The 20394-nt window shown below is 47.3% G+C and overlaps 1 protein-coding gene across 1 annotated transcript in view; it reads right to left on the bottom strand.

Moving 5' to 3' along the window:
* Positions 1 to 1309: 1309 nt before the first annotated feature.
* GC (GC vitamin D binding protein) overlaps positions 1310 to 20394 on the bottom strand; it is a 319714-nt gene continuing 300629 nt past the window's right edge. Inside the window, exon 13 of the mRNA XM_044303019.1 lies at positions 1310 to 1473. The gene's annotated coding sequence lies outside the window, so the exon portion shown is untranslated. The remainder of the gene's footprint in view (positions 1474 to 20394) is intronic.

The following is a 20394-nucleotide window of genomic DNA, read 5'->3' as shown; positions in this document are numbered from 1 at the left end:
GGCGGATGACAAACGGTGCATTTTCCGAGTTTTCAACGGACCCATTGAAAGTCAATGGGTCCGCAGAAAATCACAGAAAACGGAACAACGGCCACTGGTGCACACAACGGTCGTGTGCATGAGGCCTAAAAGGAGTCAGCAATCACTCCACAAAAGAGCAAAATATTATTCATTGGTAGTCACCTAAAATGTTTATTTCTCTGCAGCAGATCGGCCCATATAAACAGAGATCTTGTCACGGATTATGGAGTGTGTAGTGACATTTTCCTTCACTTGGTTGCCCGTGACTATGTTTGGTGTTGTATGCATGTGGTGGCAGTGTCTCGGCCTTCTGGCTGATCCCCAGGACATGGTTGCCATGCATGCCGTTGCCCGTGGCAACAGGTGAAGTGTGTGTTTATGTGTGTACTTCCCCTTTATGTGGCCGTCTTCCCTTGCCTTGTGGTGGAAGGGTTAACTTCCTTCCTAGTGTGTGTGCACTGGGTGTGTCTGTGTGTGGGTGTGGCTACATGGGCTATAAAGCCTCAGTTTAGATCAGTAGTCTGAGAGGTACTTCAGCCATGGTTAGCTGGAGTCATCCTCCTGTGTTATACCATCTGCCAGTGGGGGACACCCTTGTGGTCATAGGTTTATGTTACATGATGTTATGAAGATGTTTGTTTGGTATTTATTCTTTGCAACTTATGGTCCTCGGTTCCTGTGTGATGTGTGGTGTGTGCTGTGTCCGTTTGTGTTGTTGTGGACAGCAGCACTTGCACATGGGTTCCAGGCTTTGTGTTTGTGGCAGGTAGGTGTTGTACTTGTTACATTTACCTGCCATTGCCATACGTTGTTCATGTCTCCCTTTTCTATGTAGCTTGGCCACTTTAGACTCCTGTTTCTCCACGTTCAGGAGGAACAGGTTGTCTACCCAGCTCCTAGTCCAGGGCTACCCTGAGGGCTAGCAGGGACTATTAGGTTGCGGTGTATGAGCCCTCCTACCATCAGGGTTGGCTCATGCAATTAGGAGTCAGGGTCAAATTAGGGACACAATACGAGGTGACCTGCTCCCTAATTTTGTTGTTCTGGCCGAGCACCCAGTAACATCTGTTGGCATCGCACAGCTGAGGGTTTTCCCCATCCTTAGCCATGACAGATCTGCTGCGCAGAAACAATAAATCTGTATCTCACTATATAACGGAAGTGATTGTTGCATGTAAATGTAGCTCTCATCTCCCCAACGATCAGGCAATTATCGTGAACATCTAGTTATTTCCTGATAGATGCCTATTAGTCTGCAAGATATAATGCAACAAAAAGATCCCAGAAGTAACATCAACATATTTTATTTCATATCCATCATATATAAAATATATGTGGTAACAAACATTTTCTGAGAGGAACATTGCAGTATTTTCATGGTAGACCAAGCTCGTGATCTATATCACGTTCTCCTTCTTCTCTGGATTTTAAAACTGGCAGCAAACCATGTTCCTGAAACACAAAAAAGGGATTAATAAATACAGAAATTTGAAATCATTTTCCTTACTTTTAAATCGCTCAGAGATAAGGCAAATTTTCTTATAATGATTTATGATGTTTCAGTATACTCAGTAGCAGAATTATACAGGCAGATAGCAAGAGAGATCTGCATGTACGCAAGCATAGAATTCATGAATTCCAATACACTGATTTACTTCTGTAGCTAAAGAAGATAAATGGCCCTTAGGCTTCTTCAGACATCCATTTTAACCACTTCCTTACATCTACCATACATGTAAAGCAAAATTGAGACTTGGCACAGCTAAGGAGTTCATTGGCACCATAGCCAGCATTTGAGTTGCAGATAACCTATGGCAGTGTTTGTGATCAGATATTTAACCCCTCAGATGCCATGGTCCATTGCACCTAGGGCACTTCTAGGAATATTTACTAGGAGGGGACTGCTCCCAGTTACCTAACAGCGCTCTACACCAGGAGCCTTGAGAAAGTAGGGACACAACAACTTTTTCATAGACTGCAATGGTAAGAGCTCATGCACATGACCGTGATCGGCTTGGGAAACACAGTCCTCTGTGACCCGCATCTCCCCTGACCCGAACTGACTGCATCATAGTAATTTATAATAGAGTCAGTGTATATCCGATTGTAGAGCTATTGCAGTGTACTCAAGTCATCATGTGAGAACACTGCAATAGCCCAAGGATCAGATACAAACTGAAATGACTATGATATAAACTTTTAATTACTATGATACAGTTAGTTCGGGTCAGGGGAGCCACAGTCGCCACGTGAGATGTGGCTCACATCGGACTGTGTTTTCCTGGCCCTAAACCTTTGCAGTCTGTGTTAGAAGAAATCTGACAATTGCAAATTCCCCTAAGGGACCCCTTTTCCTCATTTTACATATAAAAATAAACAAAACAATCAAGAAAACCTTATGTAGCTCCATCAATAAAAAAAACATAAAATGTATATAAATTTTCTTATGACTGTAATCATATTAACCTAAAAAATTATAAAATGATTAGTATGTTATGAGAGGATTTTTTGTATATCATATTTTTTGTTTTCTATATATATATATATATATATATATATATATATATATATATGAGGAAAAAAGGCGGCACTGGCTCAACAAGGAAAAAGCGGGTGCACGCCTCAGAGGGAATGGAATGATTTCCCTATTGAAAATAACAAGAAAAATGAGCGGCACTCCAAGTGATAAAGTGATGAATCCTTTATTCACACCAGTGGTGCAACGTTTCGGCTCTGATCGCGAGCCTTCCTCAAGCTTGAGGAAGGCTCGCGATCAGAGCCGAAACGTTGCACCACTGGTGTGAATAAAGGATTCATCACTTTATCACTTGGAGTGCCGCTCATTTTTCTTGTTATATATGTATATATATATATATATATATATATATATATATATATATAGATCTGCACTGAAAATTGTATTTATTTTTCTTGCTTGCAAGATTGATTGTTACAGTAAGGAGAACATTTCTTGAAACTTGATTAAGATTTAATTCAATTCAGGTCTAAATAAATGTGACCTGAATTGAAAAGTCCTTTAATTGCCATGAAAGGTTATGGATGGCATTATGTGGTCTCCTAGCACTGTATGCAACTCCTTTCAAGCTCTTTAACACCAAGCTGGCATTAGTAATCTTAAAGTGACAGCGACATACAGTACAAGGCTTCGGATGCTAACAAACAAACAATCTCTTTGAAACCAAACTGCACTGTAGTATTTGCTGGAATGGAACTGCCAAATATTCAGAATTGGAATTGACTAGAATGTTTGGAAAATTCTAGTCAAATTCAACTATCGATTAATTTACAATCAATTCGTTCATCAGTAGTTGTCTAGTATTATTACTAGATAAATTTATGCATGAGTCATTATAGCCTGTTTATATTAGAAATGTATAAAAAAAAAGTATGCAGTTCACACATCTGTTAGAAAGTAAAGCTGCATTAATATTATTATGAATGAAATAATAATTTATTTAACTCCTTAAGGACCGGGCTCATTTTCACCTTAAGGACCAGGCCATATTTAGCAAATCTGACCAGTGTCACTTTATGTGTGAATAACTTTAAAACGCTTTGATTTATCCAGGCCATTCTGAGATTGTTTTTTTTGCTACATATTTTACTTCATGACACTGGTAAATTGTAGTAAAAAACATTCATTTTTATTTATAAAAAAATACAAAATTTGCCAAAAATTTGGAAAGAATTTGCAAATTTCCAAGTTTAAATTTCTCTACTTCTATAATACATAGTAATACCTACAAAAAAAGTTATTACTTTACATTCCTCATATGTCTACTTCATGTTTGGATCATTTTGGGAATGACATTTTATTTTTTGGGGATGTTACAAGGCTTAGAAGTTTAGAAGCAAATCTTAAAATTTTTCAGAAATTTCCAAAAACCTACTTTTCAAGGACCAGTTCAGATCTGAAGTCACTTTGTGAGGCTTACATAATAGAAACCACCCAGAAATGACCCCACTCTAGAAAAACACCCCTCAAGGTATTCAAAACTGATTTTACAAACTTTGTTAACCCTTTAGGTGTTCCACAAGAATTAATGGAAAATAGAGATACGATTTCAAAATTTCACTTTTTTGGCAGCTTTTCCATTTTAATAATTTCTTCCTAATTACAAACAAGGGTTAACAGCCAAACCAAACTCAATATCTATGGCTCTGATTCTGCAGTTTACAGAAACACCCCATATGTGGTCGTAAACCGCTGTACGGGCACACGGCAGGGCGCAGAAGGAAAGAAATCCCATGCGGCTTTTGAAAGGCAGATTTTGCTGGACTGGTTTTTTTGACACCATGCCCCATTTGAAGCCCCCCTGATGCACCCCTAGAGTAGAAACTCCAAAAAAGTTACCCCATTTTAGAAACTACGGGATAGGGTGGCAGTTTTGTTGGTACTATTTTAGGGTACATATGATTTTTGGTTGCTCTATATTACACTTTTTGTGAGGCAAGGTAACAAGAAATAGCTGTTTTGGCACCGTTTTTATTTTTTGTTATTTACAACATTCATCTGAGAGGTTAGATCATGTGGTATTTTTATAGACCAGGTTGTCACAGACGCGGCGATACCTAATATGTATACTTTTTATTTATGTAAGTTTTACACAATGATTTCATTTTTGAAACCCCAAAAATCATGTTTTCGTGTTTCCATAGTCTGAGAGCAATAGTTTTTTCAGTTTTTGGGCGATTATCTTGGGTAGGGTAGGATTTTTGCGTGATAAGATGACGGTTTGATTTGCACTATTTTGAGATGCGTGTGACTTTTTGATCGCTTGCTATTACACTTTTTGTGATGCAAGGTGACCAAAAATTGCTTTTTTTACACAGTTAATTTTTTTTTACGGTATTCACCTGAGGGGTTAGGTCTAGGGATGAGCGAACCCGAACTGTATAGATCGGGTTCGTACCGAATTTTGGGATGTCCATGACACGGACCCGAACCCGGACATTTTCGTAAAAGTCTGGGTTCGGGTTCGGTGTTCGTCGCTTTCTTGGCGCTTTTTGAAAGGCTGCAAAGCAGCCAATCAACAAGCGTCATACTACTTGCCCCAAGAGGCCGTCACAGCCATGCCTACTATTGGCATGGCTGTGATTGGCCAGAGCACCATGTGACCCAGCCTCTATTTAAGCTGGAGTCACATAGCGCCGCCCGTCACTCTGCTATGATTAGCGTAGGGAGAGGTTGCAGCTGCGACAGTAGGGCAAGATTAGGCTGATTAACTCCTTCAAAAGACTCCATCCAGTGATCGATCTGCAGCTGTGGATGATTGAACTGCTGCTATTGAATTGCTCACTGTTTTTAGGCTGCCCAGAGCGTTTTTCAGTCACTTTTTTCTGGGGTGATCGGCGGCCATTTTGTGTCTTGTTTTGCGCCAGCACAAGCTGCAACCAAGTGCATTTAACCCTCAATGGTGTGGTTGTTTTTTGGCTAAATCCTACATCAGGGTGAAGCTGTCACACCAAGTGCATTTAACCAGCAATAGTCTGTTTATTTTTTGGCCATATACTACATCAGGGGCAAGCTGCGCCTGTCACCAAGTGCATTTAACCCTCAATGGTGTGGTTGTTTTTTGGCTAAATCCAACATCAGGGTGAAGCTGTCACACCAAGTGCATTTAACCAGCAATAGTCTGTTTATATTTTGGCCATATACTACATCAGGGGCAAGCTGTCACCAAGTGCATTTAACCCTCAATGGTGTGGTTGTTTTTTGGCTAAATCCTACATCAGGGTGAAGCTGTCACACCAAGTGCATTTAACCAGCAATAGTCTGTTTATTTTTTGGCCATATACTACATCAGGGGCAAGCTGCGCCTGTCACCAAGTGCATTTAACCCTCAGTAGTGAGGTTGGTCAAGCTGTCACACAAAGTGCATTTAACCATCAATAGTGTGGTTATTTTTTGGCCATATCCCAGTCTAATTCTGTCAGTAAACGTATACCTGTCACCCAGCGCCTAAATACTAGGCCTCAAGTTTATATCCAGCTAAATCTGTCGTTACTGGTGTGGCTGGTCAAGTTATTTAGTGTCCGTCAAAGCACAGTTTTTGTTCTGGGTTGAAATACAATTCCCAATTTAGCAATTTCCTAATTTAGTGATTTCTGCTGTATCAGGCCTACTTTAAATTTATCCCTAAAAGGGTATATCAGATTCAAGGTGCACATAGGGTCATTCTGAATAACTTCACACACGCTACTGTGCATTTCCAAGTCTAATTCTGTCAGTAAACCTATACCTGTCACCCAGCGCCTAAATACTAGGCCTCAAATTTATATCCAGCTAAATCTGTCGTTACTGCTGTACTGTTGTGGCTGGGCAAGTTATTTAGTGTCCGTCAAAGCAAATTTTTTGTTCTGGGTTGAAATACAATTCCCAATTTAGCAATTTCCTAATTTAGTGGTTTCTGCTGTATCAGAGCTATTTGAAATCTATCCCTAAAAGGGTATATAATAATCAAGGTGCACATAGGGTCATTCTGAATAACTTCACACACACGCTACTGTGCATTTCCAAGTCTAATTCTGTCAGTAAACCTATACCTGTCACCCAGCGCCTAAATACTAGGCCTCAAATTTATATTCAGCTAAATCTGTGGTTACTGATGTGCCTGTATTAGTGTAATACGGTACCTAAATAGATAGCCAGATAGTATTACGTGTCTGTAAAAAAAGGCCTGAATTTGAATTCAATACATTGGGCCAAATAATATTTTTGTTGTTGTAGTGAACGATAACAATGAGGAAAACATCTAGTAAAGGACACGGACGCGGACATGGTCGTGGTGGTGTTAGTGGACCCTCTGGTGCTGGGAGAGAACGTGGCCGTTCTGCCACAGCCACACGTCCTAGTGTACCAACTACCTCAGGTCCCAGTAGCCGCCATAATTTACAGCAATATTTGGTGGGGCCCAATGCCGTTCTAAGGATGGTAAGGCCTGAGCAGGTACAGGCATTAGTCAATTGGGTGGCCGAAAGTGGATCCAGCACGTTCACATTATCTTCCACCCAGTCTTCTGCAGAAAGCGCACAGATGGCGCCTGAAAACCAAGCCCATCAGTCTGTCACATCACCCCCATGCATACCAGGGAAACTGTCTGAGCCTCAAGTTATGCAGCAGTCTCTTATGCTGTTTGAAGACTCCGCTGGCAGGGTTTCCCAAGGGCATCCACCCAGCCCTTCCCCAGCTGTGGAAGACATAGAATGCACTGACGCACAACCACTTATGTTTCCTGATGATGAGGACATGGGAATACCACCTCAGCATGTCTCTGATGATGACGAAACACAGGTGCCAACTGCTGCGTCTTTCTGCAGTGTGCAGACTGAACAGGAGGTCAGGGATCAAGACTGGGTGGAAGACGATGCAGGGGACGATGAGGTCCTAAATCCCACATGGAATGAAGGTCGTGCCACTGACTTTCACAGTTCGGAGGAAGAGGCAGTGGTGAGATTGAGCCAACAGCATAGCAAAAGAGGGAGCAATGGGCAAAAGCAGAACACCCGCCGCCAAGAGACTCCGCCTGCTACTGACCGCCGCCATCTGGGACCGAGCACCCCAAAGGCAGCTTTAAGGAGTTCCCTGGCATGGCACTTCTTCAAACAATGTGCTGACGACAAGACCCGAGTGGTTTGCACGCTGTGCCATCAGAGCCTGAAGCGAGGCATTAACGTTCTGAACCTTAGCACAACCTGCATGACCAGGCACCTGCATGCAAAGCATGAACTGCAGTGGAGTAAACACCTTAAAACCAAGGAAGTCACTCAGGCTCCCCCTGCTACCTCTTCTGCTGCTGCCGCCTCGGCCTCTTCTGCTGCTACCGCCTCGGCCTCTTCCTCCGCCTCTGGAGGAACGTTGGCACCTGCCGCCCAGCAAACAGGGGATGTACCACCAACACCACCACCACCTCCGTCACCAAGCATCTCAACCATGTCACACGGCAGCGTTCAGCTCTCCATCTCACAAACATTTGAGAGAAAGCGCAAATTCCCACCTAGCCACCCTCGATCCCTGGCCCTGAATGCCAGCATTTCTAAACTACTGGCCTATGAAATGCTGTCATTTAGGCTGGTGGACACAGACAGCTTCAAACAGCTCATGTCGCTTGCTGTCCCACAGTATGTTGTTCCCAGCCGCCACTACTTCTCCAAGAGAGCCATGCCTTCCCTGCACAACCAAGTATCCGATAAAATCAAGTGTGCACTACGCAACGCCATCTGTGGCAAGGTCCACCTAACCACAGATACGTGGACCAGTAAGCACGGCCAGGGACGCTATATCTCCCTAACTGCACACTGGGTAAATGTAGTGGCAGCTGGGCCCCAGGCGGAGAGCTGTTTGGCGCACGTCCTTCCGCCGCCAAGGATCACAGGGCAACATTCTTTGCCTCCTGTTGCCACCTCCTCCTACTCGGCTTCCTCCTCCTCTTCTTCCACCTGCTCATCCAGTCAGCCACACACCTTCACCACCAACTTCAGCACAGTGTCATGGTCTTACCTTCTTGCTGTTCTCCTTCGTTTGACATGTGCTGGCGGCCATCTTGGTTTCTGGGTTTCTTGTAGCCTCCCACCCTGCGGCTTCTCCTTTCCACTGGGAGGAGCTGGATGCCTAGCTCATATATATAGGAGGTCTGTGGCTTCAGTTCCCTGCTTGGTCCTCCTGTGTTCACATGCTTCTAAGACTGCTGCTGCTTCTGGTTCCTGATCCTGGCTTCGTCTGACTACCCTGCTGGTTCCTGATCCAGGCTTCGTCTGACTACCCTTCTGGTTCCTGACTTCTGGCTTTGCAAGACCCTGCTTCGGTTTAGCCATCCGCTTGGACTTTTGCCTTACAGCTTGATTTCCAATAAAGCCTTCTTATTTCCACTTATCTCTTGTTGTACGTCTGGTTCATGGTTCCATGACATTAGGACCAAGCCATGAATTCTGACGGTACAGGGCCATCCTCGCTACCTACGCTGGTTGCCAGACTTGATCAGCAGGATCACCTGTTGGGTCGGTTCGCTGTGGCGTTGCAAACCCTGCTTGAACGCACGGCTCATTTCGCTTCAGTTGCCGATGGGTCAGTTGTCGCTCCTGGGCCCGCTCCTACTGCCGCTCCGGTTGTTGCGCCAGAGTCTACCCCGACACCTGTTGCTGCGCCTGCGGTGTTTCGGGGTATGACCGGTTCTGCCCCCCTTCCACAGCGCTTTGGGGGAGAGCCAACTCAGTGCCGAGGTTTCCTTAACCAGGTGGGCATTTATTTCGAGTTGCTGCCACATGCCTTTCCTACTGAGAGATCAAAGGTGGGCTTCTTGATCTCGCTGCTCTCGGACAAGGCCTTGGCCTGGGCCAGCCCTTTATGGGAGAACAACAATCCGGTGGTTGCCGAGTTTTCCGGTTTTGTTGCTTCTCTTCGGAAGGTATTCGATGTGCCGGCTCGTGCTGCCTCTGCTGCGAAGCTCCTTATGTCCATCAGACAGGGTTCACGATCCGTAGCTGAATACGCCATTGAGTTTCGTACCCTGGCAGCAGAGGTGGGCTGGAATAATGAGGCTCTGGTCGCTGCTTTCTCTCATGGTCTCTCGGATGCCTTGAAGGATGAGGTTGCAGCTAAGGACCTACCAGTGGAGCTCGAGTCCCTTATTTCTTTCCTGATTTTGATTGACACCAGACTCAGGGAGAGACCTTCCTTTAAGGAGAGCCTGCGGAGGTCTTCTAACAGATTGGCGCCTACGTTTGCTGTCCCACCCGTGCCTCCCTCTCCTCCCACGCCTCCTGGGGATGACTTGTCTGGGGGTGAACCCATGCAGCTGGGGTTTGCTCGCCTGTCCGAGGGGGAGAGGGTACTCCGGAGACGCGAGGGCCGATGCATGTACTGTGGTCTCGGTGGGCATTTTCGGTTGGCATGCCCGAACCGTCCGGGAAACGCTCGCACCTGAGATCCTGTCGGGGGCAGATCTTGGGTGGAGTCTCCTCGTCCCCGGTTTCCCGTGTTGACAAACCACTGATTACTGTTGTCCTCTCCTGGGTCGGGGGCTCGGTGACGACCCAGGCGTTGGTGGACTCTGGTGCTGGTGGTTTGTTCATTGATAGTGTGTTCGCTGCCGCCAATTCCATTCCTCTGCAGCCTCGAGGTTCCCCACTGGCTCTTGAGGCGATAGACGGCAGACCCCTTCTGCCGCCACACGTGACTCAGGAGACCCTTCCAGTGGGGATGGCCATTGGTGCCGTTCACAGAGAGTCGGTCTGTCTCCAGGTTATTTCGTCTCCACACTACTCGATGGTCTTGGGGTACCCCTGGCTCCAGAAGCATAATCCGACTTTCGATTGGAGATCGGCCGAGATCCTCTCGTGGTCACCGCAGTGTGGGGCTAGTTGCATCCATGGGCCTGTCAAGTTGCTGTGTACTTCCTCGGACTCTCTGTTGCCTCCTGAATACGAGGAGTACCGGGATGTATTCGATAAGGTGCGTGCGGTTGCCCTACCTCCGCACCGCCCATACGATTGTGCCATAGAGTTACAATCTGGTGCCGTTCCTCCTCGTGGCAAGGTCTATCCACTGTCGGTAGCGGAGAATGAGGCCATGGAGGAGTACGTGAGGGAGGCGCTTTCACGCGGACACATTCGCAAATCCTCGTCCCCGGCAGGGGCTGGATTTTTCTTTGTGAAAAAGAAGGGCGGTGAGTTGAGGCCTTGCATCGACTACAGGGGTCTCAATCGCATCACGATCAAGAACGCTTACCCGATACCCTTGATTTCCGAGCTGTTCGATCGCCTCAAAGGGGCCACGGTCTTTACCAAACTCGACCTGAGGGCGGCATATAACCTGGTAAGGATCAAGGCGGGCGATGAGTGGAAGACCGCGTTTAACACTAGGACCGGTCATTATGAATCCTTGGTTATGCCCTTTGGGTTGTGCAATGCGCCCGCAGTCTTCCAGGAATTCATCAACGATGTTTTCCGTGACCTGTTGCAGCAGTGTGTGGTGGTCTATTTGGATGACATCTTGGTATATTCTGAATCCATGGAGGCCCACATTCTGGATGTCAGACGAGTGTTGCAACGCTTACGAGAGAACAAGCTGTTCGGTAAGCTTGAGAAATGCGAATTTCACCGATCCCAGGTAACCTTCTTAGGTTACATCATTTCCGCTGAGGGGTTCTCCATGGATCCTGAGAAGGTTTCGGCTGTCTTACAGTGGCCCCAGCCCAGTGGGCTTCGTGCCCTGCAGCGCTTTTTGGGCTTCGCCAATTATTATCGGAAGTTCATCAGGGACTTTTCCATGCTAGCCAAGCCTCTCACGGATCTGACCAGGAAGGGCAGTAATCCCCAGGTCTGGCCGCTCGAGGCCATCCGAGCTTTTGAGGCTCTAAAGTCCGCCTTTGTGTCGGCTCCGATTCTGTCGCATCCCAACCCTGGGTTGCCTTTTGTCCTCGAGGTGGACGCGTCTGAGACGGGAGTAGGCGCCCTCCTGTCTCAGCGTAGAACACCAGAGGGTCCTCTGCTTCCTTGTGGGTTTTACTCCCGGAAACTGTCTTCCGCGGAGTGCAACTATCAGATTGGTGACAGGGAGTTATTGGCCATCGTGCAGGCCCTTAAAGAATGGAGGCACTTGCTCGAGGGCTCGGTGGTTCCGGTTCTCATCCTGACGGACCACAAGAATCTGACCTACCTCTCTGAGGCCAAGAGATTGTCACCACGTCAGGCCAGATGGGCTCTGTTCTTGTCACGTTTTAATTACGTGGTCTCCTACCTACCCGGTTCCAAGAACATCAGAGCGGATGCCTTATCACGGCAGTACTCCGAGCTGTCCGGGGAGGAGTCGATTCCGACTTCGGTCATACCTCCGAATCAGATCCTGGCCGCTATTCGCACCAGCCTGACCTCTCCCCTGGGTGAGCAGATTTTGGCGGCTCAATCTGGTGCTCCCTCTGGGAGACCCAACGGCAGATGTTTTGTGCCTGAGGAGTTGCGCACTCGGTTGTTGCGAACCTACCATAACTCCAAGGCCGCGGGGCATCCTGGAAAGAATCAGCTGTCCTGGGCTGTTTCACGTCTGTTCTGGTGGCCTTCTCTACGTTCCGACATCGCCGCATATGTAGCGGCATGCTCCGTTTGTGCCCAGAGTAAGTCCCCTCGGCACCTTCCGTTGGGCCTTTTGCAACCCATAGCCACCGGGGAGCGTCCATGGTCACACCTGGGGATGGATTTCATTGTGGACCTCCCTGCATCCCGAGGCCATACGGTCATTCTCATGATTGTGGATCGGTTTTCCAAAATGTGCCACTGTGTTCCTCTCAAGAAGTTACCCTCTGCACAAGGGTTGGCCTCGATTTTTGCCAGGGAGGTCTTCCGGTTGCACGGTTTGCCCAAGGAGATGGTGTCGGATCGGGGGAGTCAGTTTGTGTCCAGGTTCTGGCGCGCCTTTTGCTCCCAGTTGGGGATTCATCTCTCTTTCTCCTCGGCCTACCACCCTCAGTCCAATGGGGCCGCAGAACGATCCAATCAGGCCTTGGAGCAATTCCTTCGTTGCTATGTCTCCGATCACCAAGACAATTGGGTTGAACTCCTGCCTTGGGCTGAGTTTGCCAGGAACACGGCGGTGAACTCTTCCTCTGGGACGTCTCCCTTCATGGCCAATTATGGGTTCCAACCTGCCGTGTTACCGGAGGTATTCTCTCCCCAGGATATTCCGGCTGTGGAGGATCACCTTTCCGTCCTACGTGCTTCTTGGGTACAGATCCAGAGGTCCCTTGAGGTCTCTGCGCAGCGCCAGAGACTCCAGGCTGATCGCAGACGAGCGCCCGCTCCTTCCTACCAGGTCGGAGACCGCGTATGGTTGTCCACCCGCAACCTCAACCTTCGAGTGCCCACTCCCAAGCTGGCGCCTCGATTTGTTGGTCCCTTCCGAGTGCTTCGCAGGGTAAACCCGGTAGCCTATGCCCTCGCGCTTCCTCCTGGCATGCGGATCTCCAACGTGTTTCATGTCTCCCTGTTGAAGCCACTGGTGTGTAATCGTTTCACTTCCTCGGTCCCTCGGCCTCGTCCGGTCCAAGTGGGCAATCGTGAGGAGTATGAGGTGAGCAATATCCTGGACTCACGCCTGGTCCGCGGTCGGGTGCAGTTTTTGGTCCATTGGCGTGGTTATGGTCCAGAGGAGCGTTCCTGGGTTCCCTCCGCAGATGTCCATGCTCCTGCCTTGCTCCGAGCCTTCCACGCACGCTTCACTCAGAAACCGTTCTTTACTCCGCGGAGGAGGGGCCCTTGAGGGGGAGGTACTGTCATGGTCTTACCTTCTTGCTGTTCTCCTTCGTTTGACATGTGCTGGCGGCCATCTTGGTTTCTGGGTTTCTTGTAGCCTCCTACCCTGCGGCTTCTCCTTCCCACTGGGAGGAGCTGGATGCCTAGCTCATATATATAGGAGGTCTGTGGCTTCAGTTCCCTGCTTGGTCCTCCTGTGTTCACATGCTTCTAAGACTGCTGCTGCTTCTGGTTCCTGATCCTGGCTTCGTCTGACTACCCTGCTGGTTCCTGATCCAGGCTTAGTCTGACTACCCTGCTGGTTCCTGATGCCAGGCTTTGTCTGACTACCCTTCTGGTTCCTGACTTCTGGCTTCACAAGACCCTGCTTCGGTTTAGCCATCCGCTTGGACTTTTGCCTTACAGCTTGATTTCCAATAAAGCCTTCTTATTTCCACTTATCTCTTGTTGTACGTCTGGTTCATGGTTCCATGACACACAGCCCGGGGTAAACGTCAGCAGGCCATTCTGAAACTCATATGTTTGGGGGACAGGCCCCACACCGCACAGGAGTTGTGGCGGGGTATAGAACAACAGACCGACGAGTGGTTGCTGCCGGTGAGCCTCAAGCCCGGCCTGGTGGTGTGCGATAATGGGCGAAATCTCGTTGCAGCTCTGGGACTAGCTGGTTTGACGCACATCCCTTGCCTGGCGCATGTGCTGAATTTGGTGGTGCAGAAGTTCATTCACAACTACCCCGACATGTCAGAGCTGCTGCATAAAGTGCAGGCCGTCTGTTCGCGCTTCCGGCGTTCACATCCGGTTGCTGCTAACCTGTCTGCGCTACAGCGTAACTTCGGCCTTCCCGTTCACCGCCTCATATGCGACGTGCCCACCAGGTGGAACTCCACCTTGCACATGCTGGACAGACTGTGCGAGCAGCAGCAGGCCATAGTGGAGTTTCAGCTGCAGCACGCACGGGTCAGTCGCACTACGGAACAGCACCACTTCACCACCAATGACTGGGCCTCCATGCGAGACCTGTGTGCCCTGTTGCGCTGTTTCGAGTACTCCACAAACATGGCCAGTGGCGATGACGCCATTATCAGTGTTACAATACCACTTCTATGTCTCCTTGAGAAAGCACTTAGGGCGATGATGGAAGAGGAGGTGGCCCAGGAGGAGGAGGAGGAGGAAGAGGGGTCATTTTTAGCACTTTCAGGCCAGTCTCTTCGAAGTGACTCAGAGGGAGGTTTTTTGCAACAGCAGAGGCCAGGTACAAATGTGGCCAGCCAGGGCCCACTACTGGAGGACGAGGAGGCCGAGGATGAGGAGGAGGTGGAGGAGGATGAGGATGAAGCATGGTCACAGCGGGGTGGCACCCAATGCAGCTCGGGCCCATCACTGGTGCGTGACTGGGGGGAAAGGCAGGACGATGACAATACGCCTCCCACAGAGGACAGCTTGTCCTTACCCCTGGGCAGCCTGGCTCACATGAGCGACTACATGCTGCAGTGCCTGCGCAACGACAGCAGAGTTGCCCACATTTTAACGTGTGCGGACTACTGGGTTGCCACCCTGCTGGATCCACGGTACAAAGACAATGTGCCCACCTTACTTCCTGCACTGGATTGTGATAGAAAGATGCGCGAGTACAAGCGCACGTTGGTAGACGCGCTACTGAGAGCATTCCCAAATGTCACAGGGGAACAAGTGGAAGCCCAAGGCCAAGGCAGAGGAGGAGCAAGAGGTCACCAAGGCAGCTGTGTCACGGCCAGCTCCTCTGAGGGCAGGGTTAGCATGGCAGAGATGTGGAAAAATTTTGTCAACACGCCACAGCTAACTGCACCACCACCTGATACGCAACGTGTTAGCAGGAGGCAACATTTCACTAACATGGTGGAACAGTACGTGTGCACACCCCTCCACGTACTGACTGATGGTTCGGCCCCATTCAACTTCTGGGTCTCTAAATTGTCCACGTGGCCAGAGCTAGCCTTTTATGCCTTGGAGGTGCTGGCCTGCCCGGCGGCCAGCGTTTTGTCTGAACGTGTATTCAGCACGGCAGGGGGCGTCATTACAGACAAACGCAGCCGCCTCTCTACAGCCAATGTGGACAAGTTGACGTTCATAAAAATGAACCAGGCATGGATCCCACAGGACCTGTCCATCCCTTGTGCAGATTAGACATTAACTACCTCCCCTTAACCATATATTATTGTACTCCAGGGCACTTCCTCATTCAATCCTATTTTTATTTTCATTTTACCATTATATTGCGAGGCTACCCAAAGTTTAATGAACCTCTCCTCTGTCTGGGTGCCGGGGCCTAAATATATGCCAATGGACTGTTCCAATGTTGGCTGACGTGAAGCCTGATTCTCTGCTATATAATACGTAAATCCACGGCACACTCAACCATTGTTTAGTTTGCAAAAGAATATCGTATTTTTATTGTGTCCAACACCAACAAGATTTAGTATCAGAGAAAACTGAAAAAGCAGGGCCAACGTTTCGGTCCTAACCGGACCTTGGTCACGGCCTGTGGGCAATACAGAGAGATATATGGATACCATCAATAGGTTGTTGGAGTACAATCATCAAACACTGAATAGTAATCAGGAAAAACAAAGAAAAATAACAATCCACATAATAAGAAAAAATCATAACTAGGACAGCTGAATATATATATTTGGTGGTGGGGAAAAAAGAGCCCAGGGCGAGGGCTGGCCATGAGATCAAAAATCCGCTTAAGGCAATAAAGAGTATCGATATGGATACTAAAAAGTTATTAATGACACCAGGGTCAAAATAGTCCTATGAATATAGGCAACTATATATATAATGTGAATATAATCAAAAAATGCGCAAATAGGGGTCATACATGACTAGCTATCGGCCATGGAGCTCAAGTAGTCCACCACCAAAATATATATGAAATCCATCATAAGTACAGATTGAGGCTTCTAATGCATATCCTATCAGTAGAGCAAGGTAATATAACAAAGGAGTTTGCATATATTAGACATTCGAATTGCAGTCCAAGATCAAGGTAGAAACAATGGTCAAATATCTTACCAATGTGCTTCAGGAGCTGTGTGTAATCGTTGGTGGTATAGTCTGAACTGACAATGTGTTGCTCGTTTATAGTGAGCTAACACGTGGAAAGCGGCGTCTGACATCATCGCGCCGCGTCATCAGATCGCGTCGACTATGTGTGGAACGCAGAGCGCATAAGTAATGCGTCATCACTAGGCATCTAGTGTTGCCTAGACGCGCGAGTCAGTAGATAGCGCATGCGTGGAAATGAATAGTGATCTCATCTAAGGGAATACACATAGCTCCAAGACACCGGGCAACAGAGTAAATAGCGGCATATGAATATATAGAATAACAGTGTAGATAACGGAATAAACATTATCATCAGATGTAGAAGAACTTTGGCAGTGATTTAAGTAAAAATATGATCAGAATTGGCAAATAGTCGAGTTGTTCGTTTTCCATAGGATAAATCATTATTCGTCTTGTATCTTGGGATATTGTGTTATGTACCATCGTCAAATTGAATTCCGGATCACAGTTCTTCTAAATCACTATAGATGTCTATACCTAAGTATCAGCGCGTCTGGGACCTGGTCTGCATTGACGGTATCTCTGTTTCGGTTTGAGTGTCATCTTCCTCTTCGGGCAGCGAAAGACCAAATAACCGCAGACAACGTTTTTTCAACCGGCGCGGGAATCGATCCCGCCGAAAACAAAGAGGATACGGAGGGGACGACACTCAAACCGAAACAGAGATACCGTCAATGCAGACCAGGTCCCAGACGCGCTGATACTTAGGTATAGACATCTATAGTGATTTAGAAGAACTGTGATCCGGAATTCAATTTGACGATGGTACATAACACAATATCCCAAGATACAAGACGAATAATGATTTATCCTATGGAAAACGAACAACTCGACTATTTGCCAATTCTGATCATATTTTTACTTAAATCACTGCCAAAGTTCTTCTACATCTGATGATAATGTTTATTCCGTTATCTACACTGTTATTCTATATATTCATATGCCGCTATTTACTCTGTTGCCCGGTGTCTTGGAGCTATGTGTATTCCCTTAGATGAGATCACTATTCATTTCCACGCATGCGCTATCTACTGACTCGCGCGTCTAGGCAACACTAGATGCCTAGTGATGACGCATTACTTATGCGCTCTGCGTTCCACACATAGTCGACGCGATCTGATGACGCGGCGCGATGATGTCAGACGCCGCTTTCCACGTGTTAGCTCACTATAAACGAGCAACACATTGTCAGTTCAGACTATACCACCAACGATTACACACAGCTCCTGAAGCACATTGGTAAGATATTTGACCATTGTTTCTACCTTGATCTTGGACTGCAATTCGAATGTCTAATATATGCAAACTCCTTTGTTATATTACCTTGCTCTACTGATAGGATATGCATTAGAAGCCTCAATCTGTACTTATGATGGATTTCATATATATTTTGGTGGTGGACTACTTGAGCTCCATGGCCGATAGCTAGTCATGTATGACCCCTATTTGCGCATTTTTTGATTATATTCACATTATATATATAGTTGCCTATATTCATAGGACTATTTTGACCCTGGTGTCATTAATAACTTTTTAGTATCCATATCGATACTCTTTATTACCTTAAGCGGATTTTTGATCTCATGGCCAGCCCTCGCCCTGGGCTCTTTTTTCCCCACCACCAAATATATATATTCAGCTGTCCTAGTTATGATTTTTTCTTATTATGTGGATTGTTATTTTTCTTTGTTTTTCCTGATTACTATTCAGTGTTTGATGATTGTACTCCAACAACCTATTGATGGTATCCATATATCTCTCTGTATTGCCCACAGGCCGTGACCAAGGTCCGGTTAGGACCGAAACGTTGGCCCTGCTTTTTCAGTTTTCTCTGATACTAAATCTTGTTGGTGTTGGACACAATAAAAATACGATATTCTTTTGCAAACTAAACAATGGTTGAGTGTGCCGTGGATTTACGTATTATATATTAGTGGCATTAACAGCCTCTCCACAGAGCACCTCCATTTTTGGGATCTATCCCCTCATATAACGGAGTGCCATTCCAATCTTTTTTGATTCTCTGCTATGACATGCAGACTAATTATCTGCTGACATGAAGCCAGATTCTCTGTTACGGGACCTCTCTCCTCTGCCTGGGTGCCTGGGCCTAAATATATGCCAATGGACTGTTCCAATGTTGGGTGACGTGAAGCCTGATTCTCTGCTATGACATGCAGACTGATTCTTTGCTGACATGAAGCCAGATCCTCTGTTACGGGACCGCTCTCCTCTGCCTGGGTGCTGGGCCAAAATATATGACAATGGACTGTTGCAGTGGTGGCTGACGTGAAGCCTGATTCTCTGCTATGACATGCAGACTAATTCTCTGCTGACATGAAGCCAGATCCTCTGTTACGGGACCTCTCTCCTCTGCCTGGGTGCTGGGCCTAAATATATGCCAATGGACTGTTGCAGTGGTGGCTGACGTGAAGCCTGATTCTCTGCTATGACATGCAGACTGATTCTCTGCTGACATGAAGCCAGATTCTCTGTTACGGGACCTCTCTCCTCTGCCTGGGTGCTGGGCCTAAATATATGACAATGGACTGTTGCAGTGGTGGCTGACGTGAAGCCTGATTCTCTGCTATGACATGCAGACTGATTCTCTGCTGACATGAAGCCAGATTCTCTGTTACGGGACCTCTCTCCTCTGCCTGGGTGCTGGGCCTAAATATATGACAATGGACTGTTGCAGTGGTGGCTGACGTGAAGCCTGATTCTCTGCTATGACATGCAGACTAATTCTCTGCTGACATGAAGCCAGATCCTCTGTTACGGGACCTCTCTCCTCTGCCTGGGTGCTGGGCCTAAATATATGCCAATGGACTGTTGCAGTGGTGGCTGACGTGAAGCCTGATTCTCTGCTATGACATGCAGACTGATTCTCTACTGACATGAACACAGATTCTCTGTTACGGGACCTCTCTCCTCTGCCTGTGTGCTGGGCCTAAATATATGACAATGGACTGTTGCAGTGGTGGCTGACGTGAAGCCTGATTCTCTGCTATGACATGCAGACTGATTCTCTGCTGACATGAAGCCAGATTATCTGTTACGGGACCTCTCTCCTCTGCCTGGGTGCTGGGCCTAAATATATGCCAATGGACTGTTGCAGTGGTGGCTGACGTGAAGCCTGATTCTCTGCTATGACATGCAGACTGATTCTCTGCTGACATGAAGCCAGATTCTCTGTTACGGGACCTCTCTCCTCTGCCTGGGTGCTGGGCCTAAATATATGCCAATGGACTGTTGCAGTGGTGGCTGACGTGAAGCCTGATTCTCTGCTATGACATGCAGACTGATTCTCTGCTGACATGAAGACAGATTCTATGTTACGGGACCTCTCTCCTCTGCCTGTGTGCTGTGCCTAAATATATGACAATGGACTGTTGCAGTGGTGGCTGACGTGAAGCTTGATTTTCTGCTATGACATGCAGACTGATTCTCTGCTGACATGAAGCCAGATTCTCTGTTACGGGACCTCTCTCCTCTGCCTGGGTGCTGGGCCTAAATATATGATAATGGACTGTTGCAGTGGTGGCTGACGTGAAGCCTGATTCTCTGCTATGACATGCAAACTGATTCTCTGCTGACATGAAGCCAGATCCTCTGTTACGGGACCTCTCTCCTCTGCCTGGGTACTGGGCCTAAATATATGCCAATGGACTGTTGCAGTGGTGGCTGACGTGAAGCCTGATTCTCTGCTATGACATGCAGACTGATTCTCTGCTGACATGAAGCCAGATTCTCTGTTACGGGACCTCTCTCCTCTGCCTGGGTGCCGGGGCCTAAATATCTGAGAATGGACTGTTCCAGTGGTTGGTGACGTGAAGCCAGATTCTCTGCTATGGGACCTCTCTCCAATTGATATTGGTTAATTTTTATTTATTTTATTTTTATTTTAATTCATGTCCCTATCCACATTTGTTTGCATGGGATTTACCTATATGTTGCTGCCTTTTGCAGCCCTCTAGCCCTTTCCTGGGCTGTTTT

Source organism: Bufo gargarizans, chromosome 1 (genome assembly GCF_014858855.1).
Source record: "Bufo gargarizans isolate SCDJY-AF-19 chromosome 1, ASM1485885v1, whole genome shotgun sequence".
Lineage (NCBI taxonomy): Eukaryota > Metazoa > Chordata > Amphibia > Anura > Bufonidae > Bufo > Bufo gargarizans.
Note: the sequence above shows the minus strand (reverse complement) of the source record. Positions and strands in the feature narration are given on the sequence as shown.